Source organism: Nannospalax galili, unplaced genomic scaffold (assembly GCF_000622305.1).
Source record: "Nannospalax galili isolate Female #2095 unplaced genomic scaffold, S.galili_v1.0 scaffold1437, whole genome shotgun sequence".
NCBI lineage: Eukaryota > Metazoa > Chordata > Mammalia > Rodentia > Spalacidae > Nannospalax > Nannospalax galili.
This window is the reverse complement of record NW_008341050.1, coordinates 2274988-2292664: the sequence shown is the minus strand read 5'-3', so window position 1 is coordinate 2292664 and position 17677 is coordinate 2274988. Positions and strand designations below refer to the sequence as shown.

The 17677-nt window shown below is 49.0% G+C and overlaps 1 protein-coding gene across 1 annotated transcript in view; it reads left to right on the top strand.

Annotated features, from left to right (window-relative positions):
- Positions 1-1177: 1177 nt before the first annotated feature.
- The window catches only part of Cdh23 (cadherin related 23), a 426621-nt gene continuing 410121 nt past the window's right edge, over positions 1178-17677 (top strand). The window contains exon 1 of the mRNA XM_029565149.1: positions 1178-1514. The gene's annotated coding sequence lies outside the window, so the exon portion shown is untranslated. The remainder of the gene's footprint in view (positions 1515-17677) is intronic.

Genomic DNA, 17677 nt, shown 5'->3' with positions numbered 1-17677 from the left:
GACTGGAATGTTACCTGTTGATGTGTTTGTCTGGCTAAAGGCTGGTTCCCCTTTAGAGGGGTCCCCTGAGGCACAGCACTATCCTCTTAGAGCCCATTTTACTGAGCCAGCACATAGCCATCATGAATGAATGAATGAATGAATGCTAAAGAACTGGAGCTCTAGATCCAGAGACACCCTGGTACAATTCTGGCTTCCACTACTTGGCCAGTCACTGGCCTCCTTAAAGCCTTCTTTCTCCCAAGACAGCTGTGCTAACCTCTGGGCCTAGTGGAAAGCCGTGTTGAAGGTGAAATGATTTGAGGCTCAGAAGGTCTGGGCCCAGAGCTTGGCACCAGGCAGCCACCTTCAAGAAGCTGGCCTGTAGAGAGGCATCAGAGAATTTAGAGTGCTTAGCACTAAAGGCTACCGGGGGAAGGCGGTGCACCCCATCAATTACGCTGTCAAATAGCTTCGAAAGCTCTTTCAGCCGGCAGAGAGGTCTCCCATGGATGAGGATGCCTGGGGATCTCTAGGGTCTCTCAGACCCAGGGTATCTTGTTTCTAAGGGTCAAAGGCAGTCTGAGTTCAGTTGGAGAGAGGCACAGGTGGGTGCGCAGCCTAGGGTGGACGCAGGCAGATGGTGGGAGCCCAGAACTGGCCAGCAGCGCCCAGGACCAGAGGGACCACTCAGCGACTCCGGGAGCAGAGAGGGGGCGCTTAAAGCCAACAGATGGCGCCGGCTCACAGGCCCAGAGCGGGCCCGGCTTCCCGGGTGCACGGCAGCCCGGGGTCGAAGCCGAGTGCTGATAGGAGGCTGTAGCCGGGTCCCGCCTGTTTGCCGGATCACAGTCCTGCAGACCTGGCTCGCGGACGCACCTGGGCCTCCTCCCGGGCTCCCTTCTGCCCCTTTAGGGGATCCCACGAGTTGCCACAACAGCAGGTGCCACGACATCCTCAGTGGGCAGCTTAGCCGGCGCTGACCTGTCCGGACCTGGGAACCCAGCTGGGCTCCGCCCCGCAGCAGGGAGTCGGGTGTAAAGCGGAGAGTCGGGGTCCCGGGAGCCGGGTGCTGCGCTCGGGCGCAGGCGGGCGGAGCTCGCCTAGGGGAGCGCGGCGCGTCAGGAGGCGGGGACTGTCCACCGCGCGGCGCGGGGCGGAGGAAGCGAGGGAAAGTTGATCGTGGACTTGAGCGGCGGCGGCGGCGGCTCCGAGCCCTGCGCAATGTGCGGCGAGGGGACGCGTCCCACCACTGCCGGGCGCTGAGCGGCGCCGGAAGGAGCCGACCCCCGGGATGGAGCGCGCAGGCTCCGAGCCCCGGACCGTGCCCTGCCAGCCTCGTCCGAGCCCCCCGAGCGCCTGAAGTTTCAGTCCTCGAGCAGCCAGTGGCGATCGGGCGGCCCGAGTGGACCCCGGAGCGGCCTCTGTGCGGGTGGAGAGACGCGGCGGTAGCCAGGACCCGAGCAGGCGGCCCGCAGGGCCAAGCCGGCGGCGAGCAGAGCCCGAGGCGCGGCAGCCGCTCCACCGGCTCTACGGTACCTAGAGCAGCGCGCCGCCCTTCCCTCCCTGCTCCCCTCGCCTTCCCCGCGCGGATCGCCAGCCGCGCGCCACCAAAGTTGGAGCCTCTGGGCAACGACCGCAGCCGGCCGAGCCACTTGTTTCTGGCCACCGCGCACGGTGGGCGCCCGGAGCTTCCTCCTGTCCCACGCCCCAAGCCGGGCTCTGCATCCTGCTCGGAGCCCACTGCTGGACGCGCGGCAACTTTGATTCCCCGGAACTCCGGTTTCTCGGCGCGCAGGCCTTGGAAAGACACGCGCCATTCCCCAGTCCTCTTCCCTGGGACCGCAAATTCGGGGTGGGGAGTGGGGGGGGACTTCACTCTAGGCGTATCCTTGAGGATCCAGGTCTGGGGTGGGGAGGACTTCGGGAGAAGGGATTAGAACCATCCTGTCCCCTCTGAGTTCAGGGCACGCATTTGGAGCGCGGAGATGAGGTGTGGCACCTCACCGCAGGGTGGGCAGCGACACTGAAAGGATCGAAAGTCACGTGGATCTCCCCCCACCCATGTTCTTATGCCCACGCGAGACCCCAGGGGATTCATGCCTCCTTCCCAGTTTCATCCGGCTCTGGGCAGACGTGCCCTGGCAGCGCTGGGAGCCTCCTGTGTCCCGCGCTTCGCTTCCCGGGTGCTGAGGCTAGCCAGCTTCGGGTTGTGGACTGTTGTCCCGAGAGCTGGCCCTGGGATCACTGTAGTCACCACAGGTCAGGCCGGGTCGCGTTCTGATCTTGCGTGTTCTAGGGTGGTGGCAGGTCGGCTCTCATGCATTGACTTCTATCTAGCTCAGAGCTAGTGGCACCGAGAACCACTGCCTCTGAGTGGCCAGCGGAGATCCAGGGCCCTCACCGCAGGCCACCGCCCCACTGCAACTCGGGCTCCAGCCCTGTCGCTGTCACTCGGAATTAGCCTTTTCTGGGCAGTAACACGCCCCCCTGCTCCTAGTCCTACTGAAAAGGGACCCGCCCATTCCGCACACCTGACCTCATCCATTAGCAGCCCTTGACCCTATCCTCCCTTAGCAAGTGCCTCCAATCTAGATTTTGAAATAACCTGGAGCGATAGAGACGTGAGGATTCATGTGTGTTGGGTGAGCCAGACCCTTGCCTGGGGAGGAATCAGGCCGAGTGTGGGGATGGGCTTGCAGAGCCTGGCTGGAACCAAGTGCAAGGTAGTGTGCTTAGCCCACAGTAGGTGTCAGGAGCTGCTGGAAGGGAGGCTTGGGTCCTGGTGCAGGGGAAGGCGCACTGCCAGCACCTATGGAGATGGTAAGACCAGATGTCACTCTCCTGAGCAGGGGCAGGCAAGGGGCACCTTGGCTGCAGGAATAGCTGTGTCCCTTGAATGCTGAGGAGGGAAGGCAGACAGCAAGCCTTCATGGCAGAGAGACCACTCTTGTGGGCTGGAACCTGGCACTAGGAAGTCACTGCTATGAACAGAGAGGCTCTGCACAGGTGCTGGAGGCTAACAGATTCTGGTGGTGGTGGTGTATGGAGAGGGAGATCAGGATCCAGCTTTGGCCAGCGCTCACCCACACCTGTCATGCTCTCTCCAGCTCCATCAGCTGAGCCCCTCATAGCTGCTTAGCAAAGGGCTGGATTCAGACATTACCAGGGCAGGTGGTCCTGGTTATCTCCCAAATAGCTCCCCTGCCCCACAAAGCTACCTTACCTGTCATTCTACTGTTCGGGCTTCCTTACTTCACTCAGTATTTGAAGGACACCTCCCTGAGGTACTGATTTAAAATGCACTTTGGGTAAGTGGAGGCCTAGTGGAACCTTGCTGCCTGAGGGTGGCCTGTGGATCTCTAGACTCTCCACTGGGGGAGTCTGTTAGAAGTGCTGAGCCCTGGGCCCCATTCCAACCTCCTGGATCAGGCTTTGTATTTGCTAAAATCCTTGATGGGTTCATGTGCTCAGTTAAGTTTGTGATGTGGGGTGTAGAACCTTCTAGGGCATCTCTGAGTGTAGTAGTCGAAGAGTACAGGGCTGAGAACTGAATGGAATGTCTTCCCTGGATCCCTGTGTTAGGGCTGGGTGGCTCCTGGGGGCTGTATCTGTGGATGGCACAGGAGTGTCTGTGTTGTGGGGCTTTGAACAGATGGAAGTGTCAATATGGCTTTCTGTACAGCTTAATATATTGTTGCATGTCTGCTCCATCCAGGAGGGGATAGGTGGGTTTCTAGAAGTTGCATGTGTAGGCTCTGTCTCCAGGATGTCCTGGGCAGGTGAATACTGTCCATTGCTCAGAAGGAGCTGTGTAAATGTGTTCCACCTCCTCTGCCCTCCTCCAGTGGACTGGCTCATTGGTAATACCTCTCAGTGAATAGCTGTAGGAATGTGCAGAGAACAGGCTGCCTAAGAGCCTGATGGGAGGATGCCCTATCCCCACCCTAGTGTGGACTGGACATTCTACTTGTACTGTCCTAGAGGTCGCCAGCATTGAGCTTCAAGGATGATGGCAGGCATGGTAGCAAGTGTCCCCACCCCCCATCCTCTGCAGGATTAATGGTGCCCTAAAGCCATTAAACCTGACTGAGACTGGGATCAGAGGCTTGGTAGGGCAGATTGTGTTACAGGTGAAAAATCTTCCTGTGACCCATGCACCCCAGCTCTGTCTTTTCCAAGCTAACCTCTGTCGGGAGGAGGGAGGCTCCACTATTGTTCAGAATGTCTGGGAGGGGGTCAAGGATTGGCACAGCCACAGATCTTATGGAGCAGGACTCTAAGGTATGGGCATGCTTTCATCCATTTCCAAATCAGCCAGTTCCAAAGTATCTAGCCTAATAAAGCCTAACAGTTTTCTTCGGCTCTCCGGTTGAAGAGATGCAATGTTTTCACGTAAAGGTGGCTTTAAAAATGAACTGAATTGCCTTTGAACTGGTTGGCTTCTTATTCAATTGTAGTTTTTTGTTTGTTTGTTTTTGAGACAGGGTCTCTCTGTAGCCCCAGCCGGTCTGGAACTCGATATGTAGACCAGGCTGGCTTTGACCTCTTAGAGATCTGCCTGCCTCTGCCTCCTGAGTGCCGGGATTAAAGGTGTGCACCACCATGCCCAGCTTCCCAATTGTAGTTATTTTTTTAAGCATTCATTTCCTTTGAACCTTGGTCTAGGGCCTCTCTTGGCACTAGGGCATTTGTTTGTCAGTGTGCAAGCAGAGCAGGGGTGAACCGTGGGTGAGGCTGGACCCTGGGAGAGGGAGCATTCCATCGTCCCATTTCAGATGGCAGCATTTTTGCCTCCTGTAGATGAGAGGTAGGGATGGAACAGGATTTTGTGTTCTAGAAGAGGCTGAACTTCTGCAAGTCATGTGGGTGATTCCAACACTGTACAGGTACCCCCTACTCCAGGAAGCCTGCGGACTTGGGGTATGAGTGGGCTCCCTCCTCAGGCCATCCCTCTCTCTTCCCTCCCTCTCTTCCTCCACCCCTTCCTCAGTCCTTCCTCAGTGCTTCCCACTGGTCTGTATCACTCTGACCCCTGGTTACATGATTCCCCCCTGGAGGCCTCAGACTCTCTTGTTCTTCCTTGTCCCTGTAGGGCCGAGTGGCGTGGTTTGCATTCATTGCGTGCTGGCCGAACAGTGGTTGCCCCCCTGTTAGTGTCTGCTGGGCCTATAACCAGTTTCAACCACTCATGAAGGCTACTTTCAGGATAGGTGCCTAGTGGAGCCTGTCTGCTGACTCTGGGTGCCTTCTCTTCAAGCTGAGGTCTCCAGCTCACATGCTTTGAGGGTCCAGGATGTGACAGGGAGTTGGGTATGGTGCCACACATGCCTGTAATCTCAGCTATTGGGAGGCTGAAGCAGGAAGATTGCAAATTTGAGGCCAGGCTGTCTAATAAGACAAGCTGGCAGGAAGATGACTGAGGGTAAAGGCTCTTGCTGCCAACCCTGCTGGAACTTACAAGGTGGAAGGAGAGAACCAACTCCTGCCAGTTGTGGCACACACCAACACACACACATACACACTAAAAGTAAAAAAAAAAAAATAAATAAATAAAAATACACTTAAAAAAGAAAACCAAATGTGAGACAATAGGGAATGTTGGGGGACTGAAAAGCACAGGGTCCATTCAAAAGGGCAATAAGCTGGAGATGCAGCTTGGTAGGTAGAGTGCCTGCCTAGCATGCACGAGGCCCTGAGTTCAACCTCCAGCGCTGTATAAATCAGGCACAGTGGTGTACACCTGTAAGCACAGCATTGGGATCCTGTCTCAAAAAAGAAATAAATACAGAAAGACAAAAGACAGAAAGAAAGAGGGAAAGGAAGGACAAGACAGCCAGGTTAAGAGTCAGCATGTGTTGAATGATGATCCGCCCTGGGAATGTCACGGCTGGGACATGAAGGGTGCTTCTGAGGGGCTGGAAATTTCTAGATTTTGATCTGAGTGTTGGCAGCAGAGGTGAATGAAGGTTTTTGCAAAAGAGCCCCTTCAGAAAACAGGAGAACTTTTGTGGGCCATTTTCATTTGGATTCACCATGGAAGTAGCTTTGTGGCATCCCATAGGACAGAAAATGCACATTCTCCTGTTAGTGAGTGAGAAGCTGGTGTATTTAAGACAGAGTTAGCGTCTAGTCTTTCACTGCAGAATTTGATCCAGTTTGGCCCCGCAGAGTCAGGGGAGGGGCACAGCTGCTGCTTCTCTTACAGGGGTCCCTATAGGTGGGCCTCCAGTCTCTTCCCCTGGGGCTCTGTCTTGCTCAGGTAGAGGTGGCTGGCTCAGTGTATCAATGAGCAGGGATCCTGAAACATCCTTTCTCAGTTCTGGGCTCTGGGCCTTGCTGCTGGGGGTCGGTGGGCTGTGTGGGTTAGTACCATGATAACACATAACCTGAATGAGTGTTCCAGGCAGCTGGGAGGCAGAAGAGACTTGAGTGGAAATGAGGATTCTTGTATCCCTGAGCTCTGAAGGACCGGGTGTGGCTCAGGCCTTAGTTTTCTCACCAATACAGTGGGAATAATTTCTAGCTGCCTTTAGGAGAATTGATAAGATAAAGACCATTGGAAAGCCTAGCCTCTGAGCCTGTGGAAAAGGCTTTTCAGCCCCTTTGACCTGCCTGTGGGTTAAGATGTACTGTCTTTTAGCACAGAGGTGAGACCATCTTGAGATTTAAGAAGTTCATGAATTAAATTCTGCTTGAAGATGCATAAAAGTATGCATGTGTGTGGTATTACAGTATTTCATTTGGAATTATTAATAAGATTTGAAAATCCAACAGTTTTATATTAAAATCTAGACTTTGGGCACTTTTGACAATTGTCAGCTGGAGCTCAGAGTTACAGCTGCGCCTCCCCCCTTCTCTGTCTGTCTTTCCATCCCCATCTCTTCTTTTTTTAGATGGGGTCGTACACACCCCAGGTTAGCTTCAGACTTACTATGTAGCAGAGGCTTGCTTTGAACACTGGATCCTTCTGCCTTCACCTCCCAAGTGCTGGGGTTACAGGGGTACAGTGCTATGCCCTACTTCATTGAACTATTCTTTCATGGCAGAAGGTCTGCATGGGGTCAGCAGTTTCTCCAGAGCAGTAATGGGCTTCACAGGTGGATGTCTATACCTGTGCAATCAGGATGGAGGTCTAGTGTCTTGAAAGCACGCTTTTCCCCTCCTGGGGTGTCCTGACCCCCTCCAGGAGTCTCTGCTCTGTGACTTGGCTCCCAATCCACATGCTCTGGGTTTGCAGCTCTCTCTTTGATAAATAGAGGACCTCAGTTCTCTGCTCTCCTCCGTGCCATCACTTCCTCTCTGACCCTGCTTTTCTGCCTGCGCTATCTCCTGGCCACCTTGGCCACTGCCTTTGGAACCTCCACTGAAAATTGAAGTGTTCTAGGTTTCCACTAGTCCTGCCATTTTATAGGTGGAGACTGAGACCCAGGGTCAGGCAGTGAGCTTATCTGAGGCCTTCACAAGATACTGGGCCTGGCCAGTGATCAGTTAAGGGCTGAAGCCTGCTCCTCCCACCCCTGTGCACTCCAGTGGGGCCTGGTCCTGCATCACAATCCTCCAGAGCTGCCTACTGACCATCTTGGGATGGGGGTGGTGGTCTTGTCCTGGCCTTTTGCCATGGCGTCTTTCCCCCCGAAGGCTGTTAGCCACATGCTACCTTCCTCCTTAAAGGCCATCTTCCATTTGGAGAGGACCTGAGATGCCATTTGTGACAAGGGCCCGCACACTACCTTGATTGTGTCTGTTTCTGAGAGAAGGCTGTAATTTGGGAGCTAGTGAAATGGAGGGAGGGAGGGAGGGAAGTAGAAGAAGGTGCAAGGGCAGAGGGGGAGACAGACAAACCAAAGGCTGTAGCTGGGATGCTGGCTGAGTGTTCATCTGTGTCACTAGCTAGGCCTCCTGGGATGAGGGCTTTGCCTGGCCTCCAGGGTGGGGGTCCTAACCCTCCATGGGCATAGCCCAAATCCAAGGGCACCCTTTGGCTCACCTGCTTCTGGTTTTTGGCCAAAGACAGGGGCTGTAGCCATCCTGCCCCAGGCTTACCAAGGCCTTCACGTCCAGCTCCCGAGCTGCCTTGACCCTTGGAAGCTGATGTCTCCCCTCTTTTCTGTGGTCATTCCTAGCCAGTCAGTGGTGTAGAACTCTGAGTGAGTCTTCTCCCTGCCCCTCTATGGAGCCTGGGTTGTATCTTAGTAACAGATGCACTAGTGGGCTATATCTGGAAAGCCAGTAGGGACTTCCAAACTGTCCTCTGGGATTCTGGAGGACCCCACATCTAGCACTCAGAGGTCTTCATTCAGTCCTCCAGCCCTGAGCATGTACCAGCTCTATCTTGTTTTTGAGGCCTCTTGCTGAAAGTCCACAGCAGCCCTTCCCAACAGAAAAATAGCGCAGGCCACAGGCCTCATTGTTGACTTTCCAGCTACCACTTTGAAGATTTTAATAAGAAGGACTGGGGATGTGGCCCAGTTGGTAGAGTGCTTGCCTGGCATGCACAAAGTTCTGGGCCCATTCCCAGCACTGCAGAAACCAGACACAGTGGCGCACCCCTATAATCTCAGCACTGGGAGATAGAGGCAGGAAGATCAGAAGTTCAAGGTCAGCTTTGGCTACATAGTGTATGAGAGGTTAATCTGGGGCATGTAAGATTCTGTCTCAAAAAAAAAAAGAAAAGGGACTAGAGAGATGGATCAGTGGTTCAGAGCACTCATTGTTCTTTCAGAGGACCCAGGTTCAGTTCCTGGCACCTACATGGCAGCTAACAACTATCCATAATTCCAGTTCCAGGGGATCTGACACCCTCTTCTGGCCTCTGTGGGCATTGCACACATGTGGTTCACTTACATGTGTGTAAGCAAAACACTCATGCACATAAAGAAATTTAAAAAAAGAAAAAAAGTTAAACAGGTGACGTTATTTTTGATTCTTGATTTTATTTACACACATATCCCAAAATGTTACCATTTGACATACAAATACTGTGACAAATCTGTGACACTTTGTTTCTGTGGGAAGCTTTGTGGATGACATGAATGGCACATCTCAATATGGACTTTCATGTGCTGGTTTTCTAAAGGCGTTCTATCCCCATGGCTCTTAAGCACAGTTCAAATGCTAGTGTCTGTGTATTGGTGGCCGCTGTACTGGGTTGGGAGCTGGGCTAAGTAAGTACACACACAGGGCCATCACAGGTGGGTATGAGTTGCTACAGAGCAAGCAGGGGCAATGGGGTGATGGGGGAAGCTGGGGTGCTGAGGGATGGCCTCTGGGAGGCTGGGAAGATGCAGTCTGTTCCTGTGGACCTGTGCCCTGGCAGGGAGAGGGGCATGTGTCCAGGCTGACTTACCCAGCCCCCAGATCTCCACAGACCATAATTCATGGGATGCCATTTGCTCTCTACTTGAGAGACAGCACCTGCATGGATCAGGGCCTGCAGTGGTTAATAGTGGTTTAGGAAAGAACTTCTTTATTGCTATGTGTAGTTGTTTGCTTGTCTGGCTTCTCTCTGCTCTTCTCATGCAAAAGATAAATGTGAAGTTCATCTCCCCCGCCCCTTTTGTACTTGGGAGTTTTCCAAACAGGGTGTGAGGTGGCCTGTAAATCTGAGAGATTGGGGCAGCATAGAGCATGTGGGGACTGTCCTCTGGGGCAGAGGTCTGATTTGTTGACAGCAGAGCAGACTGGGGTGCTAAGGTGCCTTGGGATACATAGTAGACCAAGAGACTTTCTTCCTCTGCTGTACTTGGGGCTAGAGGGGGTCTTGGGGCTAGAGGGAGTCTTGGGGCTGGAGACGTCATTGTGGACAGATACCTAGGACTGGGTCAAGCCAACCTTCCCTCCATCTGGCTTCTCTTGTGCTCAGCACCGGGACAAGGGAAAAACCTTTAGGTACACATAGGATCCAGGATGCTGGGCGCATATGGGACAAACTGCAGGTGCTCTCCCTGTCTGAAGGGGGCGCTACTGCTACTGTCTGCGTCCATTGTTAAGCAGCTAGCAGACCATCTCTTAGGACCCTTTCATTCTTCCAAAGAATGCAGAAATCCAGATATAAAAATTATAAAAATCTCCCGATTTTATATGTTGGCAAGTAGTTCAAATATTTAAAAATACCATGAGGCCATTTATTAATTTGGCAGATAGTTACTGAGCTGAGTGCCACGTGCCAGTTCCAGGTCTTCAGTGGCCCCTGTCCTCAAGGACCATTATATCACAGGCCAGAGGATGACTGGTTTTATGGCCTGTGACATGGACTTAGGAGACATTTATTAACAACTTACTGTGTGCTAGACCTTGCACTTAGCCTGAGATGCCTCACTTATTCCTTATAACAACCTGAGGGCATAAGGCCCGCAACATTATCTGTTTCCACAGATGAGAGATCAGACGCACAGAGAGGTTGCACATTCTGTCCAAAGTCACACAGCTAGTGGGTATTGAGGCTGATTTGAGCCAAGGTGCTGGAACTCCTTAGCCATTACCACCAAGGGAGGGCAGAGCCAAGTTCTTGACCATACAGAAGGAAGCAGGGCAGAAAAGACAAAAGACCCACCTGGGGTCCACAGAGAGATAGTGGTGGGGCTGGTGTCTGGGCCATCCTCTTTCAACCTGGCCCTCTTGCCTGCTTTAGAGCCTGGGCCAAGTTTGGATATTTAGGTACCCCAATATCTGTAGGGGAAATAAGAGAGTGAACCCAGAGAGTGACTCAGACATCCCTGGGGTAAAGCAGAGAGGCAGCTCAGCATCAATGTGGCCACAGGCTGGGTCACCTCTCCATGGCACTTCAGGGACATCTGTAAGCTGATGGTTTGCAAAGGAATTCTGGCTCCTGCCATTCAGTCCCAGTGTCCCTTACTCCCAGGGGTCAGGCTGGCTCAGGGCTCCCTCAATACTTCATGTAGGTTTGTCCTGAGCTCTCCTCAGGCTGGACTCTGGGTTCTTGGCAGTAAGTGCACTGCAGAAGGCCAGTGGGTAGTTTGATGGTATGGGAGTATGCCCAGTGACCAGAAGCCAGTGAAATACCTGGGAAGGATAGGTGGCCCACGTGCAGAGACCTTAGCGCCAGGCCTGCTGTTGACTCAAGTCCCTTAATTCTCAGGACCCTGCTTTTTCATCTGTTAAATAGGAAAACAAACACAGAACAACAACAACAACAACAACAAAACCTCCTAAAACATTCAAGAGACCAACCCTCTTGATTTGGGGGCCAAGTCTCACAGGATACACAAAAGTTCTTGGCAGAACCAAGGGTGACGTGTGTAAGCCCAGTGACATCAGTCTATGTGTCAGCCTCACTAATTACCAGAGTCAGTGACCTGAGCAATATGCAGACTGATGTCTCAGCACCATTACATCACCTCCAGGCTCCGAGGGTTCCGTGTTACTGTGTGTGCTGCACTGCACACCCTCTGTTTGTCGTCCATCTTCCTGGGAGTGTGTACAAAGCAGCAAATGTTTACTAAGCTTCTTTTGTTTGCAAGATGCCATGCAAGCACACTCAGATTATTAATGGACTGGGCATGGTGGCCTGTGGTATAATCCCAGCACTTGTGAGGCTGAGGCAGAAGGTTGGCAAGTTCAGGGCCAGCCTGGACTACAGAGAGACTCTGTTTCAAAAAACCAAAAAAAAAAAAAAAAAAATAAAAAAAAACCAAAAGGATTATGGCCGTGGTTTTTTTTTGGGGTACTCTATGTTTTTTTTAAAAAAAAAAAAAAAAAAAAAAAAAAAATCAACAAAACACATCATGATCATGGCTCTGGTATTTATTTGGAGTGCACTAGTTGAGACTGTGTTGTGTATGTGTGAATGTGTACATGCATGTATGTGTATATGTGTACATATGTGTGAATGTATACATTATGAACATGTATGTATGTTTGTGTATGTATGTTCATGTGTGTGTATACATGTATGTGTGGCATATGTGAGTGTGTGCATATGTGTATATGTGTGTCCATGTGTGAAAGTGTGTATGAATGCATGTGTCTGAATGTATGTATGTGTATTTATACATGTGTATGTGTGTCTATGTATCTGTATGTGAATGCATGTGCATGCTTGTGTGAATGTTTATATGTATGTGAATGTGTATGTGTATGTTCGTGTATGCATGTATATGTGTTTGTGTGTGTGTGTGAATGTGTGCATTCATATGAATGTGTGTATGTGTTTATGTGTGTGCACATGTGTGTGCAGGTGTGCATGTGGAAGACAGTGCTGGAGCGCTCGTTGGAGGTGGTAGCATCTTGTGGCTGACTCAGCCCAGTCTCCTTTGCCCTTCCTTCCTGACCCTAGAGCTCCCCATCATCTCGTGTCCTAGGAGCTGTTACAGGAAAGGCTGGGCGGGGTGTGGGGTGTGAAGATGGGGTGCAACAAGGTAGACCAGCATGGCTGGCTTGCCTGAGGGCTGTTGGAAACTGGATCTTGGCAGGAAGAAGGAGCCCATGAATAATACAGTGGGAGGGAGGCTGTTAACTAGGTGACCTCATTGCACCTGCATGCTTCACGACTTCCCTGGAGCCACCTGAGCCACCGTGGTGGAGGGAGGGTCTGGGTGTCAGGGGAGGCTGATGGAGTGGGAAGATGGAGACACTCCAAGTGCATTGCCCTCACAGAGGAACTCCCCTCTGGCATTGACCTGGAAAGCCTTGCGCCTGGTGCTGCCTGTGTACATGTGTCTGCCTTGCTGTGTGTCTTAACTAGGCTTTATTGTCACTGAACCGGCCCGGATGGGAAGCAGAGGTCTCCCATCCAGTGCCTTGGGTGGGAGTGTACTGAGAGGTGGAATTCTCTGAGAAGGGTCTGGCTTTGCCCTTCTCGGGGCAGTTTCCTTCCCCTCCTAAGGGATGGGGTGACTGAATTGGCCTGGGTGGGAAGCACAGGCCTCCCAGTCAGTGCCTGGGGTGGGGCCAGGTACCTCGTTGTCCACTTCTGTCTGCCAGTACTGTCAACAGGAGCCTGAACCTGGAGGACTTTTGAGTCCCTCATCCCCAAGATTGGCAAGGAACATCTTCTCTTACCCCCCTGCAACTCAGTCTGTGTCCCCAGGCTCAGGACCCAGCCCTGTTTTCCAGGGGCTGCCTGCTGGCCTCTTATCTTGGAAATAGTTTTTTAAGAGGTGGTTGACATCCACTGGACCCCTGGGCCCTGTTCATAGATAGCACCCTGCCTGGCCAGGGTGGGTGTAAGCAGGCTCCAGTCCCCAGCCTTGTCTGTGTGCCCATCTGCCAAACCAGGGGATTATGTCCATGTTGGAGCCAGACCCCCAGGTGCAAGTCCTTGCTCTTCCACTGCAAGCTGTGACCTCAGGCAATTTTACTAAGCACTTTATTTTGTTTTCTTGTTTGGAAAATGGAAATGGCAGTGCCATTTGAAGAGTTCTTGGGAGGATTAAATGACTTACTGCATGTAAAATGCTTAGAAAAAGTATCCGCTATATAGAGAACGAGGAACACGCTATTTTTATTATGTTACTGTGTTCTGAGATTTCACAGGCTTGCAGGCTGTCTGGGGTGCAGGAGTAACCCATATACTCATGAGAAAGACTCTTTGGTCTGAGAGGGGCTGATCCTGGAAGACTTCGTGGAGGGGGCGGTCTCTTTCCTTTGCTTCCTGTGATAAAAGGGCAGAGACAGAGAGGGGGTGTTCATGTTTTGCGCATTGGTGTTGGTGTCAAGTCAACCGAGACTTCTTCAGTCAACTTCTTAATGGAAGTGCAAAGTAGAGAAAAGTACGCAAATCACACACAAATAGCCCTAGTTCCCACTAAGTGGCCATTTCCACTAAGTGCCACATAGAGCAGAAAACAGGTCACTAGAGGTCATTTCTCTGCCATTCCTCAAAGTTCTCACCAATCTTGACTTCTAATGCCACATTCATTTTGATTTAAGTTTTATGGTTCTGGATTTGAACCTAGGACCTTACACATGGCAAGCTCTCCCAGCAGATACAACCTGTAGCATACAGTGTACGTGTGCGTGTGCGTGTGTGTGTGTGTGTGTGTGTGTGTCTGTCTGTCTGTCTGTCTGTCTGTTGCCACATACATATAGTCCTCTTGGTAGTTTGCTAGCCTTAAACCAATATGAACCTTGTGGCTTAGTTCAAACTGTAGATCTTGTCTTGGTGTCTGGAAGGGTGACTTCTTCCATTTTGTTCCTCTTTAAGGCTATTGCTTATTTTTGGCTCTGTGCATTTCCATATAAATATTAGAATCAGCTTTTGAATATCACAACAAAGCCCTGCTGAGATTTTGATTGCGACTGCATCAGAAATTTGTCCTTCAATTTGGGGAAAATCGACATCTTTACAATATTGAGTTTTCCAATCCATTAACAATATGCACCTCTCCATTTATCCAGTTCTTAATAAATTTCTTTCAGGAACACATTTCAGCAATCTGTCGAGATCCCTTGCTTCTTTGATTAGATTTATTTCTATATGTTTTATGTTTTTTATACTATTATAAGTGACATTTTTCTCATTTCTAATCATTTATGTTGTAGAAGTATGGTTATTTAAAAAATATTGACTGGTATCTTATAATCTTTGTTAACTTTATCAGTTCTGGACGTTTACCTATAGAATTTAAAAATAATTTAGCCCACATGATCATGTTTTCTGTAAAGATAAGATTTTTATATCTTCCATTCTAGGACATTTTTTTTCTTGTCTTATTGCAATGGCAAAGGCTTTCAGCATAACATTGAATGGAAGTGGTGATGATGGCTGGCTCTAGTTTGATTCTTCATCAAGCACAAAGCTTTTACTACTTTACCATTATATTTACTGTAGCTTTCTTGTAGATAACATTTATAAAATGGAGAAGATTTTCTTTGAATTCTCCTCCAATTATAGTAAATTACACATAACATAAAATTTGCCTCTTAGGGGCTAGAGAAATGGCTTAGAGGTTAAGAGTGTGTACTGCTCTTCCATTCAGAGGATCAAGTGTGGTTCCCAGCACCCATATCGGGTGGCTCATAGATATCACTTCAGCTTCAAGGGATCTGCTGTCCTTTTCTGGCCTCTGTAGGTACTGCATGCATGTATACATACTCATATACAGGCACACAGAAACATGTATCCGCATAATTAAAATTAAACCTTATTTTATTTATTTATTTATTTTTTTGAGACGGTCTCCCTGTCACCCCAGTTAGCCTGGAACTCACTATGTAGACCAGCCTGGCCTCCATCTTGCAGAGATCTGCCTGCCTCTGCTTCCCAAGTGCTGGGATTAAAAGTGTGTACCACCACACCTGGCCACTTAAGCCATTTTTAAGCTTATAGTTCTGTGGCAGTGAGCACATTCACAGTGTTGTGGAACTGTTACTCTGTCCACTCCAAACTTGCTTCATCACCTTGAGTGGAAACTCTATATTAATTAAAAAATAACTCCCCATGCCTTTTCTCTCCTACTCCTGGTAAACTCTATTTTATTTTCTGTTGCTATGAATTGGCTTTTTCTAGGTATCTTGTATAAGTAGAACCATACAATGTTTGTCCTTTTGTGCTTGACTTTCTTCACTTAGTGTAATGTTTTCAAAGTTCTTGTAGCATGCTTCAGAATGCAATTTTTTTCTTATGGTTGAATAATAATCTGTTGTGTGTATATACCATGATATAGTCACAATCATGTGCTAGTGATACTTTGTCTCCATCTTCTGTGAAAAGGCTACTGTGAATGCTCGTGTGTGTGTGTGTGTGTGTGTGTGTGTGTGTGTGTGTCCCCGTTCCTGCTCTCAATGCTCTGGAGTATACATGCAGGAGTGGAATTATGAACAATATGGTAATTCAATGTCTATTTATTGGAGGAAATACCGTTCTGTTGTTTACTGCAGCTGCACCGTCTTTTATCTCTACCTGCTATGTATGAGGATTGCAATTCCTCCACTATCTCTCTTTTTGTGTTTTGATTAGTAGTCATCCTAGAGGGTGTGAAGTCATTTCCTCCTAAGGCTTTGGTCAACATTTCCCAGTGAGGAGGATGTTGATCTTGTTTCATGTGAATTGGCCACTTGTGCATCTTCTGTGGAGAGATTCTATTCATGGATTTGAATCAAGTGGTCCCATTGCTGAGCTGTAAAAAATGTTTTATGTATTCTGGTTCTTAATCTCCTATGATATGAGTTACAAGCATTTCCCTCATTCCGAGGGTCGCCCTTTCCCTCTGCAGAGGGTCGTCTTTGATGCGCAGGCGTTATTTTAATGGAGTCTAAATACCCTTCCTGTTGTCATTGCCTGCCCTTTGGTATCACATCCAAGAAATCCCTGCAATAGCCAATATGATAAAGATCTCCTCTCAAATATTCTAAGTAGTTTATTAGAAGTTTTCTTCTTAGGTGTTTTGATTCTTCTGTTTGTTTTGCTATTTGACCCATTTTTGGTTCATTTTTGTATATAGTGTACAGTAAGAGACAACTTTATTCTTCTGCATGTAGATAGACAATTTTCCCAGCCTCATGTGTTGAAGCTATATCATCCTTTCTCCACTGAATTGTCTTGGTACCCTTTTTGAAAACCAACTGACTACAGGACAGTTTATCTCTGGGCTGTATATTCTAGTCCGTTGGTTTGTATGTCTTTCCTTATGTCAGTACTACATGTTTTGATTATTGTAGCTTTGTAGTAATTTTTTTTTGGTCTTTTTGATACAGGGTCTCCCTGTAGCCCAGCTGACCTGGAACTCATTATATAAACCAGGCTGGCCTCAAATTCACAGAAATCTACCTGCCTCTGCCTCTCAAGTGCTAGGATTAAAGGCATGCACCACCACACCTGGCAAATACCTTGTAGTAAGTTTTAAAATGAGAAAGTGTTCTCTTTTTTTCCCCCTCAGGATGTTTTTGACTACTCAGTGGGTACTTTGAGATTCTGTATAAAATCTTAGGATGGATTTTCAATTTCTGTGAAAAATACTACTGGGATTTCTTTGTTTATAATAGGATCTCACTCAGTAGCCCAGGCTGACCTCACATTTGATCCTCCTGCTTCAGTCCTGAATGTTGGGATTACAGGCACAGGCTGCCATGTAATGTTCCATTTGGATTTTGATGGGATTGCTTTAATTAAATCTGTGGATTGCTTTAGGTAGTATTTGGCAGTATCTGAACAATAGAAATCTCTCAACAATATTAAGTTCTAATTCATGAGCACAGGATATCTTTCTATTTATTTATCTTCTGTCTCTGATTTCTTTCAGTGGTATTTTATAGATTCCAGTGCCCATGTGTTCTCGTGGATGAATTGATTTCTAAATATTTTATCCTTTTTGTTGCTTTCGTAAGTGGAATTATTTTTTCATTGTCAGACGCAGAAATACAACTAACTTTTATGTGTTGATGTCGTGTCTTTCAACTTTTCTGGATTCATTTATAGCCCTAATAGTTTTGGGTTTTTTTGTAGAATCTTGGACTTTGCGCATAAGATCAGGTTGTCTATATATAGAGCTAATTTTACTATTAATTTTTGTGTGGTTTTTTGAGACAGGGTCTCCATGTAGCCCCAACTGGCCTAGAACTCACTATGTATACCAGGCTGTCCTCAATCTCACAGAGATTTGCTGCCTCTACCTCCTGAGTGCTGAGATTAAAGGTCTGTGCTACCATGCCCAGCTAATTTCAATATCCTTTATTTCCTCTTTCTTGCCTAATTTCTTTAACTAGAATAAAAAATTTATTTTTATTTTTAATTTTC